Genomic DNA, 19,144 nt, shown 5'->3' on the forward strand with positions numbered 1-19,144 from the left:
AGACCTTTCAAGTTCTGAAATCAACTTTTGCTGCGGTGAAGAAGATTGTTGTTGTTCTATCTGTTGATGCGGTTGAGAAGGTTGTGGTTGTTTATTAAGCTCTGTATCAAGTCTTTTTATTTCTTTAACAAGTGCATCGAATTTAACATCATCATGTCTGACTTGTTTTTGTTGTCATATACACGATATACCCATTTAATAAAATTGTCATCATTTACGATTTCATAACCGGGTTTTTATATTTTAGATTTATCATACACGCCAAGTAGTATTTTTCAGGCAAATCATGTTCTTTAGTATTTTTAATATACTAAATCACCTCATCGTTAAATTTGTTAATCAATTCAATATTTTCTTTTATTGGTTTAGGTTTAGGTGCAAGTTCTTTTTTCACGTCGGCGACTTCAGTACGAATTTTACCAATACCTTCAAGTATTTCTTCATCGACAGGTGGAAGTTGATCTGCAGCTATTTCAGTTGGAAGTTCTCGTAAAATCATTTTTGTTTTATTAGTTCTCGCTGCTATTTTTTTAGTTTGCAAGGCGGTTTGTTTTACTGGCGCAAGTAGACCTTCAGTGGCCGCTACTACTTTTTCAGTAACTGTTGTAATAGGTTTAAATAACTGTTCTGCACCTTTAGCAATTCAACTTGTGCTTCTTCCCGTTCTTATAGGTTTGTTCTGAAAGAATCTCTCACGGGGAGAACTTTCTTAATTGCTTCTAGTCGCTCTCGATCAAGACGTGCAGCGTAAGATTTCGGATGAACCATTATTTGATATAACAATTTTTAATTAATAGCAGCAGAGAGGGTGAAGTGTCATACTCGGCACTCGATTAATAAATCCTTTCTCGCTACGATTTTCCAAGGACGTTCATTTTGAACCATTTTTTGCGATTTCCAGGAAGGTTTATTTATTGAAATAGAGAATGGGTCAATTAGAGGCTGTTCGCCCTCTATGTTGCTCATATGCAAGATACTGCTTTCAGTTTCGCAGTCAAGATATATTGGTTGCCATGTATAACCTACTGTGTGCTGAAAAATGGCGTTAAACCCTAGGACAACAATATCAACATTGTGGGCCATCGAGTGTTCCTGAATAACTGTGGCTGAAGTCGAATGCAATTTAAATCTTAGACTTAGGCGTTATACCCTACTATCATAAATACAAACACCCGGTGTGGAAGATCTGACTATAACTACAAGGGGTGGATTAGCCGGTCGTTGTCACTGATTGCACTTTCATTTTAGACAACAGCGAATATAAATAAGATGTTCAAGCGTATATGTGATACATCATTTTACATGGTTGCATCAGTGTTTAAGGATCAATCTGTACGTGATTATCAATATTATTCCAATGAAGCACAAGACCCAGACCATCGTGGACAAATCGAAGTAGAGGGCAAAGATTCATCAATGTATGTTCTGCCCGCTGTTGCATTCATTAAAGTTCGGGGTATACATTTGAGTGATAACAATAATACATATGTGTCAAATGCTAAATGTGGAGTTGTTAACAATGGCGTGATGGCGTTCTTTAAATGTGCATCGTATAACATCGATGGTAGACACAGTGAGGTATGTTACGATGACGTCAATGTTCCTACGACGATATTTGATCATGCAAGACATTCAGATGATTATTCAAGATCTGCTGGTCCAGCAATTATGTTCTCAAAGGATATTACTGACCAACCCGACCATTCACAGTATAACATATGACGATTCGCAAGCGCCTAACCGTCACTTTAGATCGCAGCGCAGTCTGGCACAATCCTTCACATATGAACAAGCGAGTTGATGGCAGGCATCACTGAAAAATATCATCGACGAGCACGTGGCAAAAGAAAATATATCGCAGACTTGTCACGGTTATCTACGTTGTTGTATACGCGTCATCGGCTGTAGTGACTATAATGACGTTATTCGGCATATTATTAGCGGCATACGTGATATCACTAGTGATATGAATTGGCGTTGCTGCTATCTTTGGCATTGCTGGTGTTCTAAATGGTATCACAAAGAAACTATCCACATTTGGAACTGAGAAATTACATGAATATAAAATGCTATCAGCGACAATGCATGTACATTCGCGGCTGTCACCACTGATATCATCGGGGATCATCAACAGTTTAATATCAGATCAGGAATTTATCCAAATGAGCAATATTTATCACGAATGAATAGAGACTTGATCGCTAGCGGTTCACAGTAAGTACAACTCAACATTTCATTATCGTCCTTCATATTTTCGTTCTTGCAATGTCTCAAAATCACACGTGATTTTATCAGCACTGAGTTGATTTGCAAATTGCATACCCGTATTATCTAACTTTCAGTGGCAGAAAAAAATCGCATACATATTTTCGTAATTCATTGTATAACGAAATATATTTATTTAAATAAATGATGGAACGTTTCACTTTCTGATGTGATAGCATAAAAGAAAATGACTAGCCATGGTGGTGCCCTTTGGCAAGTATTACCCGGGTGGTGGGCATACTACTTGCCCTAACCTGATGTTGATCTATGTTTTTACGTTAATGTATGCATGGATACTATCTCTTTGTGAATCACTTGATTGTCAAACGACATTCTAGCAGGTTCAGAAGGCAACCTAAGCGACCTGATCTGCCCCAGGAATTATGTGTGCCCAGTCAAGTGATTGACACTGATCAGTATTTCACCAAGCTGGATTTCAAATTATACTGACAACCACCAACACCCCAAACCCATCTGTCTCATTCTTATATAGAATGATACTTTACTTTAGTCGTTAGTGTGATTCGAACCTATACTGGTTTCAAACCGTTGTGATTCGCAGTTGAACGCTCTACCAATTGAGCCATGTTCCTACTTTAAATATCGTATTCTCGGAAGTTGTATGTATACAATTACACACTGCTGGAAAAAGGAACCAGTCTCCCCCTTATACATGTATGGAAATGGCTGCCATATAATTTGATCTGCGAGGTCACCGATTACATGACACAGCTGGCATTTCCATAACATCATATTCTTGCTCTGAACGTTCTGTACTAACTATAAAATCAATATCTGATAAACGGATCGGTCTTATAGTTAGTAAGGAACATTCTAAGCATCTGTTTAGCTTTACTGATGGCAAAAAATAATCGAAGCCTTTTATCACCTAATCCTCAGGAGGAAATATGATATATTTCATATTCTTATTCAGAATCGGGCATTTACAAATGCAAGCACATGTCATGAAGGAACTTGTGTTAAACCTGTGCGTGCCTGTATTTATACAAAAAACGCAGACAGAAAAACTTAGAAGGTTTTGTTTTGTTTTCTCTCATTGACGGTTGTAAAATTCGTGGGCGTGGCTTGAAGTAAGTCTGTTTACTGTGTAGTCGGAGGCTTTAGTCCCTGCACAACTGTATCCCTTAAATACAAAATTTTACCTTTGATGACAGTCTTCTGCTACATATTAAAATATCATTTACCTTGATGGGAATTCTAATTGGCTGTAAGTTTGTCCCACGCAAAATAAAAACTATTTAAGCTATTTTCACACATGGACAACAAGTTGTGCTGTTTATAATCCTTCCCGCCACAAATCGTGAATAGCTATCGACCGGGTTCTAGGTGAGATATTCAAATTTTATTCACTGATTATTTCTCGAGCTTGTCGAATTAATTCTGCCTTTTGCGACACGTCGTACTGAAGCTGTGTAAATACCAAAACGATTGCCAGCTGCAGTCATTGATGGAAATTCTACTGTTTCTCCTTTCGTGGATTTACAGATCTAACTGACCGTGGTTTCCACCCCTAACCGTTTCACCTTTCTTACAAGGTTGGCTCTGCGTAATAGCTTCAAGAGTTTCTACAGAATTATTACGTGGATTGCCGTCATTGTGATTGACGAGATAACCGTCGCTGATCAAGCCATTACAATACTCATAAATACATTTATGGGCGTGATATCTTCTCTTTCCTACACCGAAAACGCCATTACTAACCGAAATGAGCCGGTTTCACACCATCACGCGAGACCTCATAATTCTTAATGACGAGTTGCCTTCTTAAATTTTCGACTGTGTTTCCTTGCCCCATTTGTATAGTACATATCATTTTATTAAATTATAATTTTATATTACTATGAAAATATATTAACGATTGCTCTGATTACTGCAGTATTTCACACTGTGCAATTTAATTTGTAAGAAAATCTATTGAGATTGCCTTTAGCGTCCTTTATTGGACTGCTAGTGATCCGACCACAAGTGGCCGGGCTACTGCTAGTAGCTTGGCCATCATATTTTTATCATAATACCATTTCAAAGCACTGTATTTTCTAACACCACAAGCTACGCAAATTTCTGTTTTTCCTCTAACACCAATTCATCATTTAACATATGGTTTCCTCGTTAAACTATAGCGTTTAACACTTTGTTGAATATTACCACAGAAATCGGAGAAGAGGAGTTTTGAACACGTGATTGGTTCTCCAATCATCAACCATTTGCAACTATTGTTTGCTCGTAAGGTTATTATATATTAATCTAGGATGATGTTAAAATAAAAGATAAATTTGCCTTAATTATATAATGGAGTAGTTTGCAAGAATATCTGCGATCAAGACTTCGAACTCCAGGTTTGGTGTAGACAGATTAACCAAGTGCCGGATCAATCATAGCGTACCAAATTAGGAATTACTCAATCATATCCGTATGGTCAAGAACGAGTTCAGGGGTGATGATGCAAAGCAGCGACACTCATCGATTATCTAGCAGGATCACTAGTGATCCATGGAAAAAGATACTTTTTCATAATAAAATTTATCATTGATGTCACTAGCTATGCCATCGCTTGTGGCGACGTTGACGTCGGCGGGGTGGGGGACGCTGATATAACTTGTATGTGCTGTGAAAGTGTTATCCTGTTCGGGAATCACAACACCACCAGGGTGTTGTCACATTAGATGTACATTCTAGACCAAGGATGCTGACAGGTATCGACAAACCTTATTAATAGCATGCATAGCCCGTGACCTCAGTCGTCTACGCTATGTATCCCTCAAATGAACCTAACAGTGATGCTCTTTATCTGATGCTCAGATCTCTCGTGATCGGGTCCAAGGACACTGATGCCGGCGCAAAGAATGGAAGCATTATTCTCAACTGTGTAGCCCAGCAAATCACAGAACACTTTATGAACGTATTAGATGGAAATGGTATTATAGATCTTCGACGCCATAAAATAAACGAGTGGTCAGAAGGTCTTAGAATGCGTAGAACCACAATAAAAGATATCGCTGAACTGGAGACGAAATTGGTACTCCCAATATAGGTCAGAACGATAACAAATGAAATCTTAAACGCGGAAGAAGTATAAATCGATGGTTTCTCCGATAGTAATCGTTGATTATAACGCACACGCATGGCCGTCGATTATAGCAATATTTCCTACGGTGACATTGTTCAGTGCATCAGGAATATCAGCAAATGCGACCCTGTATCGGTATGGTTGTTTGAGAGCGCTGAACGTTCAGCAATCATATATTTTATCAATTTGTGACGCCCTCCGGGAAACTTTATCGTACGGAATTTCTTCATGGTCTAATGACCACGGCTGCGTTAAAATACACCGATGACATTAGTGTCATAGAATAGTTGCTTAATAATTACTGTAACATCAGTCGTCGCCCATTTATCTCAGCAAAAATATTTAAGGAGGCCAACGCCTCGAGAATTTCTGAATGAAGATCAGCGACAATGTGTCAAGTTCTGGCCCGGCTGTCTCTGTAATACCAAATATGACTACAGCGACGTCATCTCGGTTGAAATAGTTACGTGTTATCCTGGAATCTTTCTTGGGATGGGTGATTATATCAGATATTTAAGAGTTTTGGTCATCCAACACATGAGATGACCCGACTTGCGACTTTCAGCAGATACCGGTAGACATAATATTGATGTTGACATTTCTTGCTTACAAGCGAGCGACGGATCGCCGATGAAACAAACACTCGTTCTTAATGATATCGCTGTTGTCCCCATGAACGTTGTTGAGAAAGCTTTAGCAGAGCCATCAAGTGATTGGACTCAGTGACATGCGATAACAATTCATTCGTCACAGGGACTAACAATCGCAGTTACTAATATCTGGATTGTCCATGATATTATCGAATGGTCAAATTTACTGTACTTAGCAGTGTCGAGGGTTGCAAAGATGACTCAACTACGGAGAAATGTCGTAGACAATTCCAAGATGGCTGCGGATGATAATCAAGTTCAGAAAACCAGTAATATAGGAAAAAAATAGCTGGTTATCAGCGAAATGGTGAAAAGAGTAAAGGCGAGTTTGATCTTGATGTCATGGCACTAAAACAGCTACACAACAATCACCTTACGCGCTGTAACACAGTACTGTTGAGGCAATATTCTCCTAATAACTCACGTTAATTTAGCGTGGACGGAATCAATAGTAATCTCGGTCATACACGTGTGAATTTGATTTTGACATGCCTTGAATGAATCTGTTCTTGGAGGGCCAGATTCCTAGGAGTTAGCTCCTTGGAGCCAGTGCCATGATGTGCTAGTGAATCCATGCTTGTGGTCGCTGGCGCGCATGCACGCTCACTAGTATGTGTTTCTTCGCAATCGCATTACTGTTTGGTAATAATTGTTATTAGAATTTGTTTTGTGACCTGAAGTCAATTAGAGTACTATGTAATCTTGTTACGGGAAACATTGTTCATTCTTCCTTAAAGATACAGCAGAATCAATTGTTTACAAAAACTCATTTGGGCTGGAATTTATTTATTCAAATTATTTAATTCATGTGATTTTTCTCTGGGAATAGAGAGCGCTCATAAAAAAATTATTGGACAGAGATATTCACTAGGATTTATAGTGAATTAGAAACTGAAATTATATTAGTGTTATTCGACCAAATATTGTTGGTACAACACAAATATACAAGTCACCACCGGCACATCAACACCTTTAGCGTTGGACATTATTTGTATTTCCACTCAGTTTATTCAGAACTTCGTTCTGCAATGGTAGGATTAATTGGTATTTAATAAGCAATAATGTAAGTTCTTTGTTTTGTAATTTTACTTTATATTCTAGCGAAATGAATTTTGCAAAGCTTGTTGCTTTTCAATCTTTCTGTTACTAATTTTAAGAAACTCGACTCGTAACAGAAAATTGGGAGCATATCCTTGGGATACAAATTTCTCTAAACTATTTCAAAACTTTTGATTTTGAAATTAAAGTTCACTTTGTTTTGGAATTTTCTAAGTCCCAGGTATTATTTTACATTTGAGAAATCTTTAGTGAAACCAACCAGCTTTTACAATATCATCTAAAGTGGAGAACTTTATTTCAAATCCTACCGAGGAACAGTTCGATTCTTTGAAAACGTATAAATTGCTCCACTGTGCCAAAAAACAATTATCTTTTCGTGGCAAAGACTTCTTTAATAAAGGAGGCAATACATAGTTTGGTCGAATATTTTGTAAGAAAAATGTTTTCGATAATAGTGTTTTTGGTTGGAACAGTAAGTCTGTATCAGAATCTATCATAAACGTAAAATATATAAAATACAAGATGGAATTAGCTATAAGAAAGCTTGAGCTTCAGAAAAGGGAAATAATCGAGAGAGAGAGATAGAAAGGTAGAGAGTCAAATGCAGTTACATAAAGAAGCAAATTAAATGGAAATTGAGAAAGAGTAAAGAGAGTCAAATTCAGTTACCAAAGAAGAAAAACAAATGCAGTTTGAAAAAGGAAAGTGAGAGGAAAATGCAGATGCAGGTTGAAAGAGAAAACGAAGAAAGGGGATTTATATTTAGATTTAACGAATTGGAACTGCTAAGTAAAACGAAAATCCCTACTTGACACACAACGTCAGATTTAGATGTTACAATGAATATCATGTTAGTACTCACTTTTAAAGAAAAACAAGTAGATAAATAATGTCCCCATTTTGAAAACATTGCTGAAACGTTTAAATCGCCAAGAAAGTAAAGTTATTACAAAGATAACGTTTTGTCAAAGCTCACGACATCTACACTCCCCTGTAAGTACAACACTGCTGATTAAGATCTGGTTAAGGCAGGTGTCTTGAACGGTTATGAGTTGATACCTGAGGCTTATGGACCAAAGTTTTGGAATCATAAGAAGAAACTGGACATACCCATGGACAGACTCGTGGTGAATTCGCAAGAACAAATAATGTTATTTGAAAGGTGGTGCGTAGCCAAGAGAGTTGGTCAAGACTACGAAAGTCTCAGAAAACTCACATTAGTTGTATGTCCTTGTCAGTTTTATACGGCCGGCGTGGATTCTAAACAATTACGAGTTCTGCGGATTAATATTACGGCTAACAGCTCTATATTGAATACTTCTGCGGATTTAGTGATGCCTTCTACAAAACATTTGGCACCAATTCCGCCCATCATAAAAGCGCTTTTGTTATCCTGTTTTTATCATCATCATCGTCATTATCATCATTATCATCATAAAGGTTTCGCTAAGGGGTTGACAATCAATGACATCTGAACCTGATCACCAACCACATTAGGCATCAAGCTAGAGGGGTATGCAAATCAATAAGTTTCCAATATATGTTTCCTTTCATCGAACGCATGCCACACTCTGTTCTGGTCAACGTACTACATCCAGTAAGCAATTCGCTTTTAGGTAACTATTCATTTTGAATCTGAACTGGTTTCCATGGATCATTTTTAAAGTTTGCATCAAAAGGGCAAGTGAAATTATTTTGATATTTCCGGAACAATAGGAGATATCTCTCCTATCGACGCAAGATGCTAAATCTTATTTGAAATTTGCGATCCAGAGAGAGTAGCATATTGACTCATTTGTTTCGCCAGAAACAGGTTTGTTCTTTGCACTGATTTTAGATCCCACTACGGTTATTATTACGGGGAAATAACCTTTCGACTCCACTGAAACAGTAGATGAACAATAAGGCATAAAGATCTTGTTGCACGACGCACTCGGTGGAACGTGATGTTCATTACAATGGATATCATTTTATAATTGGTTACTTTCACCTGCGGACGACCTTCTTATTGGACGTCGGTTCAGCCAAAGCATTCAGTCCAACACGAACAAACTTTGAGCCCTTTTTAGTGCCTTAAACACATTATGAAGCAGTTGAATCGTATCATATTGTTTCTGCACTTTATTGTTTTAATCCGTACGAAATGTTCATAGATCATTCACTGTGGCAAACAAGATTTCGTTGTAAGCTCTTCTTGAAGAGACAAGGCTCATTGCTACAAATGACAGCAATCACACCTGATCTGAGTTAGTGAACGGCTTGCTAATTAGATCTTTTTGATCTTGATCACAACGAACAGTGTGTACACTGTGGTTTCATTTCTTCCTGCTAAACCTAAACTCGATCAAGCAAGAATCAATTTTAATAAGCAAAACTGACGAATGGCAATCCTTTTCCTTTTTGTTAAATTGATTGCACCATTTCTGTTTTTGTCACCACCAAAAGTCCCAATAAAAAACCAGGAAAACCTCGTTCAATGCTTAATAATACTGGCCTATACCAAATTAAAGTATCTTCACAATCATATGCGACCTCCAGGAATATCTCTGAGTAGATCATCAAATTCCTGATCAAGTCTGCGTAAAAGCCTTGCTTTTGATCCTGTGATATGTCTTGAGCAGCTATTGAGCTGATACTGCGACATTACGACATTTTGGCTTGTGTGTCTCCTAGGTATTATGATTATTCGTGTTGTGAGCATAGATTTACATAGCCAGCTTCTTCAGCAATCATATTTGTTTCATAAAATGTATTTATACCACAACTGCAACATACAACATACATTGGTTCCTGAACTGGCCTCAGATACTGAATACTCTGTTATGTACACATGAACATTGCAATATCCATCTAAACATTGCATCTTTGACTTAACATTAGAATCATTTATTTAAACACTAATATTATTGCACTTGCTTTTACAACTTAACAAATATATCATAATAGTGCATTCTGAAGTACGTGTACCAAAGGGTTTTGTTAATACGATTTTCACATTGCATGGCGTCCTCAATATTTTTACCATGTATCAGTATTAAAAGTATTATACAGCCAAATAAATACTTTATCATATGTTTTCCTCGATTTATGTTGGTACTATGTAGATATTTGTAAACACACAAAATATTAAAAGGTTCTTTTGTTAATGTTTATGTGCCTTCCTGCCTATCATAAAGTCTACGAACATGTTATATCTAGTCTGATCAACGTTCTGAGATGGCGTTTGCATTGGTAGGAGAAACAACATATAAGCCATAAATAGGCCAATTGAATGAACGGCAGGAATCTAATGGGCTGTTTTTCTGAGAAGATACAGACACTATAATAACAACCTGAAAAGTGTTTTTGGAAACATTTAATGGGTTTACGTCCAACTATTTTAGAATTGATTGCAAATAATTTATTAAAATTAATGGTATATGGTAACAAAACAATGGCCCTTAAAAACAACCTTATCCGCATTAAAATATCGACTGGTGCAAAAACATTCGTAAGCATTTTGGTTTATGTTTGTTGTTCAATAGAACATATGCATTTAATAATATTAGCACAAGAAGGAATATTACGAATTGTGGAGAAAGAATAGATAAGGACATAACAATTGAATAATAATGACGCATAAAGGATACCAGAAACGTAAATGTTTTCATAATGCATGTAAGTAATTTTTATACGAAATAAATACTTTATGTAAGAATGTAATTGTATTATGCAATTCAAGTGTTTTAGCGACATTAGCACCCCGGAACCAAATATTTAACTTTAATAACATGTATTTTGTTTTCTTGAATTAAAAAGTGAAAATACGGCAAATAATTAAATAAACAGAGCATTCATTTAATGTATATACAAGTGGCTCTTGTATGTGTCTATATAATTCATTTTGAAAAATAAATAACAATACTTTCTGTTTTATTTAGTAGCAAAGGAATATTTATCCTTATTCAAAATTATCCAGTAAATGATTCAAGCGAGCTCGTGAGCAGCATACTAAAGTAAATTATCCATTTGATTGACTTTTGTCTTTGTGACAGTGGCATTACTAAGTACTAAAACTTGGTAATTACTGAAGACGAATTAAAAGACACTCTGGATTCTATCTTTGGGATATATCAAGACTATTGGTACATCAACACTTCAAAATTGGGATTTATTCGGAACGCTTTATACTGTTGGACTTGTCATAGAATTTTGATGATTATTTGCAATTTAATTCACAATAATTGACGTTCCTCTTTAAATTTCCTATTGAAATATAGGATGCTGATTTTTGATTCCACTCGATGACATATGTCCTTTATTTACTGGAGTAGACGGGACTACATTATTCGCAATATAATAGATGGCAACGATAATCGCACACTGGATTTAAGAGTCCTTCGACAGATAAGACAGGACACCTATTACCTCAGACATCGTGTCCCGCATAGTATTCTAACACCGATTACATTTTCAGACCAAGTGGTGTGTATTTGTTTCTTTTTCTAATTCACTTGTATATGCTTTAGATTTAACAGTTTCAAGCAATTCAATTTTAATCTAATGACTTGTAGTAACTGATGAAACTTTTGCCCATCTTACGGAGATAATACAAATAAAACCTTTCAAAGAATGATCAATTTAAATAATTGTTGCATACGTAAATAATAGACTAAAGGAATTTGTTTCGGTATCACAAATGAATTTTCTACTGGTAAAATGGGATATTTTTGTGCTAGAAATAGAAATATCCTTTTCAAGGTATCGACATTAGAATCACTATATTCCTTAGTTATCCTTACAGGTGGATGACCTCTTGGAAAGATATCGGGGACTTTTGATGCCAGTTGTAAACAGTTTGCATTTGTATGGCTCGCCAGAGGAATGTATTCACCAGGCTCTCTATCTTGATATGGAAGAAATAAGAAGAAGACCAATTGAGCCTGACACAGTATCAATTAAATAGAGTAGACTCATGTTTTTACTCACCGTGATCCCTGAAATTCCGAACACATGACTTTTCAAAACTTAATAATTTAATTATATTCAATAGCGCGTGTGTGTGTGTGTGTGTGTGTTTGAGTTTGTGTGTGTGTGTGTGTGTGTGTGTGTGTGTGTGTGATTTGGATTTATAACGTAGCTTTTGCAGGTTTTCAGTGATATCGCTACGATGTCTGCAGTGTGATGTCTAGCACTGGAGCATCATGCCACAAACATGTAGCATCACGTCCCACCCAGAAACATTATCCTGACACCAGGCCAAACAGTCCTAACACTGATCTCTTAATGCTGAACGCCAAGCGCCGCAGCTGTTAGTACCACTATTCAATCTTAAGCATAGCGCTACATCTCTAGAAGGAGGTCATGTTTATTTATATTGCATTATTGCAGCACGAGGATAGTATGCGTTATTACAAAATAGTATTGACGGAAGACTTCAAATCAACATGGCATCTTCTTGTCTGTTTTTTTTTTCTTCTTGTAAACCTTGCAAAATTAGGAAAAAGGGAGAAAAATAAAAGATGCTAAAGAAAATACAATATTTGATATCTATCAGACTTTGTAACATTTAACAAGCATACATAAATTCTCTTCTTAGATGTTCACAGTACTGGGAGTCAATATTGTTTAAATATAATGTATGGTAAATGATATAAAATGGGGCCATTGATATAATAATGTCTGCAAATACATCGGCAGACATCATACTAAAGTATGTCTGTCTGCCTTTGCGTAAGTATGTCTGTCTATGCGAATGTATGTATGTATGTATGTATGTATGTATGTACATGATTATTTTTCATTATATATTTTTGTTTGTATACATGCCATCATGTAACTCATTTTGCACGTATTTTATTAATACAAACCAGCTCTAAATAAACGTTTGGTGGAATCAATCTGGGCGAATTTAGTTCTACAGTGATGTAGTGTTAAACAAAATGCTTCCTGCTACAACATCCATGTCCCTACCTCACTCTTTCTTGGTACCAAGGGCAGCATATAAACTTGTCTTTACTGAAATTTAGTTGCATTTTCCTAGCTGTTTAAAGCCGTAATCGTACTGAAACGATACGTTTACCACATGACAAATTAGATGTGCCTAATAAGATTCTTTAAATGGTATTTTTTGCTTCCAAATGGTTGACAAAAGATTATCTGTAAGTTAATGTCATCGTTTAAAGAATGAATTTGTCACAAGCTGGATAAATCTATTCTGCCCCTACACACAAAGCGTATTTAACGTACTAAATATGAATGAAAATTTCACCGGAACCATAATAACTTTTACAAAATATAAGGGAGATAACATGTGAAGAAAATTCTGGTTGTTAAAGAAGTAGTTTCCCATGGCTGCGAGTTTCTTTTCCAGTGTTACGTTGGGAGATCTTTAAATATACAGGATTGCATACACGCTAATTATTGATTGAGCACTGAATGCAAAGGGAATTTGTATGCACTCTGCGTCTAACAATGGATATATGCAGGGGTTGCGAGAAACATAAATTGGAAAAGAAAGAATAGCTATGTAAATTCGTCATTTGCCAAAGATTACTTGCGCTTCAATACTTATAATATTTACTTGAGAAAAACAAACCGTAAAGGGAAGTTATTTACACTGTGTCCAACAAGGTACATATTTGCCAAGATTCCATGCGGTTAAATACTTATAATATTGACTTGAGAAAAAGAAAATATAACGGGAAGTTATGTAGTCTGTCTCCAACAAGGTATATTGGGCAAACAGGCCTGGCGAGAATCATAAGTTGGTTAAATCTATACAAAGAATAGCAATGTAAATTTGTCATTCGCCAAAATTCCATGCGGTTCAATAACCATAATATTGACTTGAGAGAAACAAACCTATCTTCTGATTTATCATTTGACCAGAACCAAGGACATGAACCAAAACAATAGATTATCGTTTTAGTAAATTTTTTTAATCTCTCTTTACTTACTTCAGGATATATCGGTAGAAAAAAAAACATAATATATAAGAAAGGAAACATATTAAGATGTTCAGAACAAGACTATTATTAAATCACACAATTATTCTTGAACTGTATCATACCTTTGTTACGAAATAGAAAACAGACCTCAGGGATTCGATTCCCATTTATTATTTTTGCACATATTTTGTAAGTGGATTGTTTGGTGGAAAATTTTGATGCATGTTTTATTATTTACTTTATAATAAACAGAACCAAACCGATCTACTAACGCTTATTGTAAATTTGATCTACGTTCTAAAGCGTCTTTTCTGCATAATTATACGATAGTTTTATATACTGTTAAATAATGCAACATCGGATGGTGCCATATCTTACTACTTCGGAACTCTATATGGGATTGATATTAGTATGTCGGATTGCATCTTCTTTCACATACAACATCTATAAAAAAAACGATAATAACAGATCATCAAGGGACACAACAAAATCAAACATTTTGACAAATAGTTGGCATGTGCATATTAATTAATGCATCACTACATTTAATATTGTTAGTCACAACCATGCTATATGCACGGCGTATATAAAACTATCTCGCTTTTGATACGATTTATATGATCTTAGTGGTCCTATCTAAACATGCCCACGAACAATCTTTTTCTGGACCAGCTATAGTAATAACAAAATTACTCGGTTGCGAAATGCCTCTGAGTTGTTTCAGGATCAGGTAACGTTCAGTAACGACAGTTTCGTGTCAAGATTAGGATAAGGTCCCGAAGAGACACGGCTGTCTAGCGGCAAAGTGTGGTTTCGAAATGGCGAATGGTCACTAACGGAAGTTTAATAACAACTCCAATGCAAAATCTTCCTAATAGTTGAGATTGATCCTAGTACTGAAACTGTGTAATCTCCTACGTTCATGTCATTAGAGGGAATATTCACACCGCCTATAAAATCTCCCAGCCAAACCAGTGCATTTAAATATTGAACCGACATGAAAGTGAAATCATACATCTGCTTTTACGTATACAGACGGAATATAATAAATGCTCTTGTCTTTAAGAGTCGCCTAAATTCGAAACCTCAACCAGGTATAAGAATAATGCAAGTGACCCAAAATGTCGAAGCATCATTTGCCATATTTACGCTGTGCGCTTTACAAATTAGTATTTAGATAGATGACTTTAATACTACTCCTAATGAGCGCGCATCGACGATGACATGCACTGTATTCCTATTACGTGTATATAATACTCCATGAGTTACGTACCTTTGTCTATTTTGGGAATATTTCACTTAGTAGGTTTATTATCTGTCTCCCAAAATGGCTGTATGGGTATAAGATTCGTTCCTGAGACTAATGAACCCAGCAAAGTCAAGCGGTTACGTCATACAGGACATGCATAGTAGCAGGTTGTTAGAAATTTGTTTTGTTCAGGATGGATTTTATCAGCCGCTTCCCTCATACAAGGCATGATCAGATTGAAATAAGTCCGCTCCAAAGTGTAAATTGATACACAAATAAAATTTGACGAAAAGGGATGCTTGCACTTAATTAGACACGCATAGATATTAGGTGGCATACGGTATGTACATTCCAAAGCACTTAAAAGAAGATGACACCATGGGACATCAAATGCAAGGACGTTAGGCAGGTGAGATTGAGTATCCGATTGTAAATAATAGCATGCAAAATGGTGCAAGATAACAGATTATGGAAACTACAATTAGTAAAACAACATTGCTGTACGTGTCGAGCTCTAGAGGCCTAAGGAAGCTATTCGGTAGGAAAACATACAGACGATAGACAAAAGAGAGCATAATATGAAGCAGAAACGATAACAATGCTGAAAAATTCCAACATTTTGAAACAAAAAAGAAACTCAGAGAAATATTCAGAGCAAGTCATTTAATTTGCTGTTTTTTTAAAACTCAAACAACAGTTTCTACAGTATAAAAAACATGTCGCATGTTTTTTAAAAAGTTTGTATTCCATTACGATATTATTTTGATACATATACAAGAGATCAAGGGCAATATTCTTCAAGCGTTTTTAACCAATTCATTTAGAGCAAAACGCTTGCAACACATCCATATGTTTTTGCCACAATATTTTTTGGTTTTGTCCCATCGCTGATGGCTTTATCAACATGCAGAGAAAAAGAGCTGCTTTGTTTTCATTAGAATAATATGGTATTACATAATAATAATAATAATAAGAAGAAGAAGAAGAAGAAGCAGAAGAAGAAGAAGAAGAAGAAGAAGAACAAGAAGGACACATTTTAAATGCTGAATACACTGATTGGATAGTCAGTGCCAAAGTCTCTGTTCAAGTTAATACTGTTCTTTCTGATGTAATTTATTAAGGTTACAAATTTTATATATATATATATATATATATATATATATATATATATATATATATATATATATATATATATATATTCCAGATTTTTTTCCTGGAGAATTAGTTGTTTTGCCTGCTAGACACGTAGGTGGAATATAAAGCGGGTTGATCAAGCTATATTATGTTACTCATGTTACTCACCATTTCAGGTAAATAGCCAGCCAATATATTCCGTGCATATGCTTGTTTAGTTCGGATCCCAATACATTTTATCGCCTATCAGTTCAGTTTTAAGTAGACCCGTATCTTCAATAGCGTTGATTGATCATAGCAAACTGTGTGAAGTCATTGGGTATTTATAGGTAGGTAGGTAGGTAGGTGGATGAATAAGTAGATACATTAATAGATTATTCCAAAATCACCCTGACATCTCCTGTCCGTGTGTTAGTGACAAATGTTTTTTGAACCGTCTGCAAATGAATCCACTCCGATAATACTTTTCATCATTTGCTTACGTTATAAACTTGTTTATATCTAAAGCTTTTAGTTTAGATAATAGTGTTTATGACCAAATTGTAAAGAAGAGATTCAGCTCAAACTAGATCATTCATAATAGCAAAGTTTTGACGATCTCTGTGGCGACGTCGGAGGGTGGTAATTGATTGGTCAATAGGAGAAATGTTTGGCATTAAAAACGTTTTGTTTAGGATATAGGTTTAAATTGAAGGAATATAACTAGTTTCGAAAATGTAAATATAAGCATTTACAACAAAAATGTGAATGGGGTATTATATCGCTAAAATTGATCGATATAGATGTAGCTAGACAAGTTTCACTTTTGGATTGGTCTCTGATTTTAACAACAATCCCAAATATGTAAAAGGAAATAAAGGAGGATTAGTATTAACAGCGTACACATTAAGCAAGTTTGAGCCGGGATTGGTAAAGTTAATATCCACATTTATTCATCTTGGATTAGGGACCCTTTGGGGATCTACGATATCTAATATTAAAAATCGCCATAGGTGTAACATTGTCGGACTGTATGGAGTTCTATGAAAATAGTTACAATGGGGATGTTACACTTTTAGTTATAAACTAAAAGACCCGGGCCGATATTTGCTGACCAAGACCCAGGATTTCTGTCCAAAATACATCCTAACTAACCAGAACATGATATAAACCCCAATGGTATCGGCCCATAAAGGCCTAGAGAATGGAAATATATATGCCACCATATTACACATACATCCATTAGACGAGTGGCTGACACGAGGTGATCGTTAATGCTTATACCATCAATATATATATATATATATATATATATATATATATATATATATATATATATATATATATATATATATATATATATATATATGTATGTATTCAAGGTGGAGGTGACGAATGATGATGTTTCAGGTCAAAAATAAAATAATAATTGACAGATCGTAAGAATTCGGTTAATTATCACTCACAACACCAATATATTATAACACAGACGATCCTAAAACATACCACGATATTTGCAAAGGGCGAGGTAAGTAAACGCACCTATATACATAAACACATATGTACAGAAATACACATACGTTCACGTATACCAAGAGACAGGGGATGGGGAATTTAAGTTTCATTGTATTTGGAAAACAAACAGAGAAAGACACACAAATACACATGCGCATATTCGCAAGCAAACATACATGCATGTTCAAATGTTTGGCATTATTTATCAGCATTTACATTTTTAGGAACCTGGATGGCGCGGCGAAATGCCGTTATTCTAGCCTTGAGAAGAGTTGATTTCATTTATTACACCTAACCACGACACCGTATCGGCAACACCTTGCAGGCCAGTTGATTATGGGCCTATGTTGTTCGGCTTGTTTCCTCCCTAAGTGTCAGTTGAAGTGAAGCTGATTATCCCCACTGTTATAGTCGTATGCCCTTAGTGGCAATCGTAACTCTTGTACTGGCTGATAATGCTACGGCTTTTGTCGTTGCAGCAGCTACCAATATAACCATTCCTGAAAATATTCACATTGTTCTTGTCGGAGTGGCTTTTATTCTTGCTGCTGTGCTCCATCTGCATCCTATTTGTATCCCTTTAGCCATCATGAAGTGTATTCCCCTGGAATGCAAACACCATTTTCACTCTGGAGAGATCCAGCTCCTCCGTACGTTCCAGAAGGTGTATCACGGTCCAAAATTGTAGCAAATCCACAGTCAATTTTAAGGTCACACGCTTTCGTTTTTTCACGAAAGTCAAAGGATTTATTGTCGAGAATTGGTTTCCTGCACAAGGTTGTTTTACTTGCGAAGTGTTACATGTCCGACAAGTGGAGTGGAGTTCAGCTGGCGTTGGCAAAGATGCCTCAACAGGGCCAATCGGTTACTTTTAATATTTCATTGTATTTTGCTTCTTTTTTTCGTTTCTTTTAACACTCCTTTAATTCTTCCTTCTGATGCATGAGGTATCAATATCATAGTTCTGACTCGAACTTGCATTTCTTGTCGAACAAATATAGGTGAACATGCCAACAATTAAGTAATACGTTTAGTTAAAAGTATTTTATCAGATGCCGTTTGGAAATCTTCAAATTTCGTGCACATTCCTTTAGCTTCCATAACCGTGGTAGTATATGTCTTCGTTTCTCCTTCGGTCTTCATCAAAATCTTGAGACCCCAGAAATCAGGTTAAATCATTTCACCTAAAGCATTATGACGAAACAAAACAGTTCTTTTAAATGTGTTCAAGCAATATTCTCATACTGGAATGATAATTTATCTACGAATTTTTTTA

General features: G+C 35.9%; 1 long non-coding RNA gene across 1 annotated transcript in view; it reads right to left on the reverse strand.

The window, feature by feature from the left end:
* The window catches only part of LOC149770795 (uncharacterized), a 126,528-nt gene extending 109,883 nt beyond the window's left edge, over positions 1–16,645 (reverse strand). Inside the window, exon 1 of the long non-coding RNA XR_016418465.1 lies at positions 16,543–16,645. This is a non-coding gene — a long non-coding RNA (uncharacterized LOC149770795). The remainder of the gene's footprint in view (positions 1–16,542) is intronic.
* Positions 16,646–19,144: the final 2,499 nt, after the last annotated feature.

Source organism: Sinohyriopsis cumingii, unplaced genomic scaffold (genome assembly GCF_028554795.1).
Source record: "Sinohyriopsis cumingii isolate HCF-2022 unplaced genomic scaffold, ASM2855479v2 utg002323l, whole genome shotgun sequence".
NCBI lineage: Eukaryota > Metazoa > Mollusca > Bivalvia > Unionida > Unionidae > Sinohyriopsis > Sinohyriopsis cumingii.